Genomic DNA, 7,868 nt, shown 5'->3' on the forward strand with positions numbered 1-7,868 from the left:
TTTTTACATTGTTTGGTAGAAAAGATTTTACAGAGTAAGAGTCTCATCTGCTTTATGAAATAATGAAAAAATAAGTTCAATCAGTATGCAATCCAAATTAAAATCTCAAGAATACAAGGGTTTTAGGAAGGGAAAGGTGCCTGATTACCTCTTGACTGAAGACCCATTCTCCTATCTGCTCTGGGGGCTCACTGTCACTACGTTTTGAATCGCTTAGGCTGCATTTATATTAGTTGGTTAAATGTGCCTGGAGATGTTACTGGATGCTGAGGTTAAACTGGCATGCTGCAGCCTGCTGCCAGAATAGCACATTCTTTAAACCTCCAAAATGTTGTGCAAAGACTATTTCACAGCACTCAGGTTTTTCTGGGGAACACTGGAACAGCTCTATAGTTTAGGTGATAGTATCTCGGTGCCTGGAAATGTTCCTTGTCATTCTGACTTCCTAATATTGACATAATCGCAGTCTGCAGTATCTATGAAAGAAGAATTACTGCAAGATTTTTTGTCCAAAGAATTATGCCAAACTCTTCTCGTGAGGGACAATGCCTCCTGTGCCATCAGATTTACAGACACAGATTTTCAAGCACATGTTTTGGAGCAGGTAATTGTTTAAGCTGTACATAGAGCACTAGGTGTTCATTAGTATTCAAAACTATTCATTTTAATTGTAAAAAAAAAAGCTAATAACTTAATGAAGTGTAGATAGAATGTATTTCTGCTCCTTGATACAGCACCCATCATTTCAGTGGAAGCAAAATGAAACTAATCAAAGCAAGCATCACCATATTTGTCATCTTTAAACCTACTTAAAATGTATTGCATTGCCTTACAGTTTTGACTTAACAACATGCTAAATTTTCTATAAACTCTTGAGTACAATATAATGATGTGGTTTATCTGTCTAAGACAATAAGCATATACTTCCCACAAAAAGAAAAACTACTCTTTAAGCAAATAGGTGGGGTGTTTTCTCAGTCTTCTGACTTCTATGTCAGTCCACAGAGCTACAGCCAGCAGTTACTGTGTTAGTTCATTAAACAGATCCCTGAACAGATCACAAAGCCCATTTATGTTCCGTTAACGCTGGTTGTGCTGCATTGCTCCATCAATTCCTGCACCACCCCCACCCCAGCTTGGTTCTTAAAGTCTCCCATATCTGCAGTCTTTATTTAAACAATATGCAGTTTTTCAATCATAAGATGTTTGTCTTATTTGGTACACAGAATGAATGGTAACCATTTAATGGGCCTACATTAAATGCTTCATTTGCTCTTTATTAAAGCAATCTGGACCCTACTTTCTGAAACAACAAGAACAGAGATGTAGAGCACAAACATGAAGCATTTTAGAACAAGACATATGTGTGGGCAGTCCTAGATCTTTAATGCAGGACATGGGGGATGAAGGTCATTTTAGTTTTGGTGCTTGTCACATCCAGTTCTAGACTAGTGCTCATAGTTCATGTGACATTGTGGATGGTACAGAACACAACTGAACTCACCTACAGACAAACTCCTTCACTACAGCCCTTGCAGAACTCAGTCACAGAGAGGATTCAGCTCCTGGGCAGAAGGGCTGAAGTACCAGGAGTCCTTTAGCATATTGTGGAAAAACACATAATAGGACACAATGCCTGAAAGCAGCAGCCAGGTGTGCCAAATTAGAATACATATTCAATAATAAGGATGATGAACTACTGGGATAAACTACCTAGGGAGTCTGTGGATCTTCTTATTATCTCTTAATTAAGACTGGTCTTGTTTCTTAAGATAGCTAAATTGAAATCAAAGCTGTAAGTCTCAATACAAGGTTAACTAGATGAAATGTAAAAGCAAATGGTGTACAAGAGGTCCAAAGAAAAGTTAGTGCTCTCCTCAACCTAAAAACTTATGGAAACATTAAGTATGGAAGAGAAAGAGAAGCTAATACTGACTTACTGGATTGCTCATTTCCTCTACCACCCCATACCCCTCTCCCACTGCTCAAAAAAAAAAAAAAACCAAGGAAAAAATTAAGGATGGAGCTGATTTTTGAAAAGCAACCTTTCATGAGAGATAAAAAATGAAGGAAAATAATGGGGACAAGGATGAAAGAGAGTGATGTATTATGGCAAAGATCTGATACCTTTCATGGCAAAACAAAGGAAAGAAAGGACAGAAGAGTAATTTCACATCAAACTGGCAAGCTGTCAGCCTCAAGGGCAGAGGCAGCAGTAAAGCAGCAACCTTACAGAGATTTTTCATAAGATTGGTGAGGTGCAACACAGGGAGGTAAAGGCTGTGGGTTGCAGCAGCAGCCCTCCTCATGGTCTCTCCTTGAAGAACAGGAGGTGAACTCATCCAATTATGCACAAGGACATTATACTTTCCCATTTTAGGACAGTAAATGCTTGGAGACTTTAGATCAAAGACAACTCAAGTACAACCCCTGCCCAGTAGCTATCCTCATCACACAGCACCCAACATGGGCTGAAACTCTTAAATGCAGAGAGCACTGAGTCCATGTAATTCAGAGCAATTCATTTGTTTAATTTTGTTACTATGCCACCACTAACAGTGTGCAAGCAGCTAAGGAATATGAGGAATTTTTACTCCTTCCAAAATAGTTGCTAAATAATACCAATTAATGTTGCATTAAAAACTCAGACATTGTTGGAAGTATTTGATATGTGACCTCTGAACTGAGCTGGTGACATACAGCTCCTCTTCCACAGAAGCCAGTTTCCAAGGAGAGGCAACACTCAGCATTTAACCTCTGACTAATCGAACAGCTTTAAGTAAACTATGCCACTTTTCTCTGATGGATTTTTCAATAACGAATGAAAACCATCTTTCAGCATGGAGGCACATAGGAAATTGAGTGAGAATCCCTAAGCCTCTGAAAAATGCTCAGCCATGTACACAGTGAGAAGGAGTTAATGGGAAACAAAGTAGGAAGGATCATTCAGTACAAGCAGGGACACATTACAGCTAAGCAGCACTTGGAAGAGCTTTCTTCAGGGGATCCTGGTGTCCTCCAGGCATTTTTCCTACCCCTTCCTCATTGCAGTCTCTAGAGGCTACAGAAAGTGCTCCTTGCAGCATGCTAGGTTTCCCTTCTAGCATACCAATTAGCAATAGGAGTCAGCCGACCATGCTCATTTGTTCCTCAACACACAAGAGTGGCTAGTGAAAGTGCAGCCCCTTAATGCAGCCCCTGGGGAAAAGGGAAGGGGAAAGGCAGGATCAGAACAGGCTCTGGGCTGTAGAGACTAGAAGTGATCTTTGTGCTGGAGGAAGAATTGCCTATGAGTGAAACAACGCAGACCAGAGCTCTGACTTGTGCTGGGTTTCCCCCTCCTCTACAACTCTTAAGTAGGTCACTTCCTTTCTCTTTAGCACAGTTTCCTCATCTCTTTGGTACAGACACTAACTTCTGCCAGAACGAAGATGTGATCTGATAATAAGCACTGCAGCCTATAGAGTTCAGAGAGATGCTTGATAAGAGCTCCTTGAAACAAAAACCCACGCTAATTTCCTTAATAAACTAGTAATGCTGCTGGATAGGTTGCAGCTCCTGTGCACACCACACACACCCCTCTCTCATTAGCTGAGAAACCTAAATGCAGCATTGGAAAGGATGTCTTGGTTACCAAGTTCATTAAAATAGAGTCATACGACCCCTTCCATAAACAAATCAAGAACTATCTTCTAAATGTTACTCCTGCCTTCTCCAAGGGACGAGTTGTTTTTTCCTTCACAGCAGAGTATCTGGAGTAATTTCAAGTCTCTGTGTCTACAATGTCCTAAATATGGTCAGAAATTATACCAAGATTATGCTTAGATTTACAAGACGGAGATTATATTCAACTTTGAAATTATGAAACCACCTCCCATGGAAGTGGTCAAGTGCAGGTGTGTCAGATTTATAATGCAGTTATTCATGACCATACAAAAGATATGCAGACACTGCTTAAGCTGACAGACACTATCCTTTGTTAGCATAAGAAAACTGCAGGCAAGCAAAGAAAATCATTACATACTGTGCTTTAGTTTCTTCATCAGTCTGAAATGTTCTTTGAGCCAAGGTATCTGGGATCTTTTTCTATGATCTGTTCTGCTTATGACAAAGCATCCTTTCTTTGTGCTTGGTTATGCTAACTAAATAGGCCTCCTGCTACAAAACCACATACTGCCAATCCCCACATTTCACAGCTTCAAAAGTCATGTCATCTTCAGTATTTCTGGTTTGGAAGGTCAGTACCAAATCACAGAAAATATCAGTACTTTCACATCTTTGTTCTGAATGTGGCAATTCCCCACTACCCAAATCCTACCTCTTTGTGGAGCTGAAGCAACAAGATTTTTCTCCTAAGGCGAAAACATAACAATCAACATTCCACTGCCACTGCCACATTTCACAGCTTCAAAAGTCATGCCATATTCAGTATTTCTTGTTTGGAAGGTCAGTACCAAATCACAGAAATATCAGTACTTTCACATCTTTGTAGTGAATGTGGCAATTCCCCACTACCCAAATCCTACCTCTTTGTGGAGCTGAAGCAACAAGATTTTTCTCCTAAGGCGAAAACATAACAATCAACATTCAAGAGCCCAAGCAACAAAATAGTCCTGAAAATAGCAGGACACGTCACTTCATAGTAGCAGCTAAAATAAATTAGGCAAAAATAATCAGTCAGTGTGTTCACAGAGTCAGGAAGCAATGTCTACAACAGTACCTGGATCACAGGAAACCCCAGCAAGTCACAGAGATGGCTGTAACACAGCTGGAGCAGGCGCAGGGACTGATGGCACTGTGCTGAGCTGAAATTAGGCTCCAGGAGAAGCCAGGGTGTGGGGGAGAGAGACCCCAGCTGAGGCTGATTATGGCCATTAAAGCAAATTAATGCCCCAATGGCCCTGACAAATGAGCTCCTTCTTGAAAACTCCAGAGTTAAATCCCTGCTAATGCTGATGATTCTGGTGTCTTGTATGGGATTCCAGCTCCTGATAGGAGAATCCCATGTGTGGGTGAAAATAATGCCTCTTCAGAACTGGAATTAGTCTTTCTGCCTGGTGATCTGACAGATCTCAAGGGACCCACTATGTCAATAACTGACTAGGTCTTTTCTAGATTTTCTACAACCTGCAGAAGTTCAAAAGTAGTAGATAAAGATTTTCTCTCCAACCACGAATCAGAAGACTCCTCCTTGCAATTAACAGGCATACAGAAAATCTCACTGTTGTGCAGTTTTGTCCCTTACAAGAAGCTGTGAAAAACTCCTCCCCTGGTGTTCAGTCTTTAAGGAACAAATCTATGCAGCACCAACAGGGCTGCCTGGCTGCAGGGACTGTGATGGTTTGTCAGAGGTGACAAAGTGTCACTGTGCAGCAGTGATGCCCTGCAGAGCATTACCTGGATATGAGGAAAACCCTGCCAGCAGTAGACGACCACAGTGAAGAGATGGTGCAACACTAAGGGGGTCACAAAATGATGGGACAGTTAAAAGGGAAATCTGTCTGTATTCTCCCAGGTGCCCATCATTATGTGCAAATCCGCTTTACTAACAAAAACTGGATGTTCTGGTGAACTGAGTAGGCTGAACACAGTTTGAATCTATGAATTTACACTCTTTGTCCTCATCCACCACCTGCACTCAGCCTTGGCAGAGTCCTGCTTTCACAGCTCTACCTGGGGCCATTTCCCTGCGGGCCCAGACAGCAACTCTCCTTGAGCTGCTCCCCTCACAATGCCAATGATTTAACACACACACAGACAAGGGTCTTTCGCCAATGCCATTTCTGCCCAACTGCCACACTATTTTTCTCTCTTCAGACAGGACACTGCCTGTGGAAGGGCTGCATGGTCCAGGCACCTGGGAGAGGAATGGCCACTTTACAGGCCTCCTACGCTCCAGAGCTGTGATTGCAGCTGGAGATGCAACAGCTCAACTGTGACAGCCTTTTCCACAGAGGCACTTCCCAATTTCTGTCACACTGACAATGGAGTTAGCCCACCTAAAACCTTCCCAGATCTAGGTGGTACATAAATCTCCCCATCTCCCTTTACTCTCATTTGGGAAGAGCATTTGGATTTACCTTTCTACTTACCTCCTCCCCAACCCCTACACTGTATGACAAACCCTTTCTACCTCATCCTTCAGCACACATTCTGAGAATGTGTTATGTTTCCTTCAGCTTTAGTAATTAGTTCATATGGACAAAGAAAAGACTGAAAGGCATTTTAACCAGCATTATACTGGATACAAGTTGGAGACCTTTCCCTCTGAAAGCTCATAGTGACACGTGAGATAGGAGCTCCTTTTGATTAACAGAAAATGCAGAATTCAGGAAAAAAAAATTTAAATTTTTACAGGAGTAGACCAAGCTACTTCTTTGTCCTAAACAGAGAATAGTCAGCCATCTCCAATCGTTTTTCACCAGAAAGAAACTTAGCCAGTGAGCCTCACAAGATGAGCCTCTGAAAGTAGCCTAAGAACCGAGGAAACTGCAGGGGCTTGTAAATGTCATCAAGCAAGAGCGAAGGCAGCTTGTCCTGATGAAGGATTGCTTGTAATTATCCATACTAAAGACCTTAATCTTAAATGGTTTGATCTGCTCAGGGGATAAACCGAACCAGTATGCTTACTCAGTCGAGTTAATCTCTTTATGCACTGGGATTTGTTATGACTGTCATTCATCTCTAAGACTTGTGCACACATATGGCAGTGGGGTGGGAAGGCCGACAACTATTCACCCTCAGGGCAGTCACTGAGCTTCTGCTGGGCTGGAATATGTAACACTGACCTGTCCTGAGGAAGCTCCTCTCATAAGGCAGAAGACCTTTAGGTCTGTTTCAAGCTTTGTGTCAGCTCTGCAGCTTTCTGCTACTTTCCTCTCTACCTTCTCCACCATCACCCTGGCCGGCTGTGACTCAGACTCATCCATTCTCCTCATGCTTGGAAAACAGACACCAAGCAACACAGCTGGACACCAAGGAAAGAGGTTGCTCCCCTTGGTGTTTTATGTGCAAATTGTGAGAACGTGCAGAGGAAAACCAGGCCAAGTGCTGTGTTAAACGAAAGCAGCCAGGCTGCTCCAGAAGTGGCCAGCCCTGATCAGCACAGGGACTTGCCAGGGCAAAGCCTTTTGCCAGGTGTTCCCCACAAGCAAGGCCCTACAAACAACATTGGTGAGGCAGGGTTGATGATCCCTGCCACGGGCGTGGGAATGCCTGGACTCTGAGACGCTGAGGGCGCGGCCATCGGGGAGGCAGCGCTACCCAGAGCTGCCCTCAGTGTTCCAGCGCCCAGGGAGCCGTTCTCCAGGCAGACCTGGAGCCACAGACCACCCGTGTGCTCTGTGTTATCACAGTCCATGGAACTCCCCCATCACGGGCAGTTCATGGCTTCAGCTCCCGTTATCTCCCAGGGCTGGGATCTCTGCTCCCTGCAGACAGCCCGGCCGCTGCCATGCCTCCGTTTGTCTCCGCCTCGTGAAGCGGAGGGAGGCGCTCACAGCGCCCCGCTCCCCACCGCCGCCGACGGCGGAGCCAAACACCCGTGCTGCGCTGGGCGCCGCTGTACTCTTGGAGGCGGCTGGAGAGGGCAAAGCCCTCAAGCCCTGCCTCGTGCTCCCAAGCGGGGGCAGCACCATCCCTTCCCTGGCTCCAAGGCGGGATCAGGAACCGGGAATCGGCCCGGGAGGAGGGACCAACCCACCCGCTCCGGCCCCGCAGCTCCCGCCGGTGACCAATCAGCGCCACGGAAGGGCGGGACCACAGCCCAGAAGCCAAACCCTTCCCGATCTGCTCTGAGTGACAGCAACGGTCACCAATCAGAGCGCGGACAGCGCACCGCCCCTCTCCCTGCACAAGCCCTGGAGGCG

The sequence above is a fragment of the Passer montanus genome, unplaced genomic scaffold (assembly GCF_014805655.1).
Source record: "Passer montanus isolate IOZ18808 unplaced genomic scaffold, ASM1480565v1 scaffold126, whole genome shotgun sequence".
Lineage (NCBI taxonomy): Eukaryota > Metazoa > Chordata > Aves > Passeriformes > Passeridae > Passer > Passer montanus.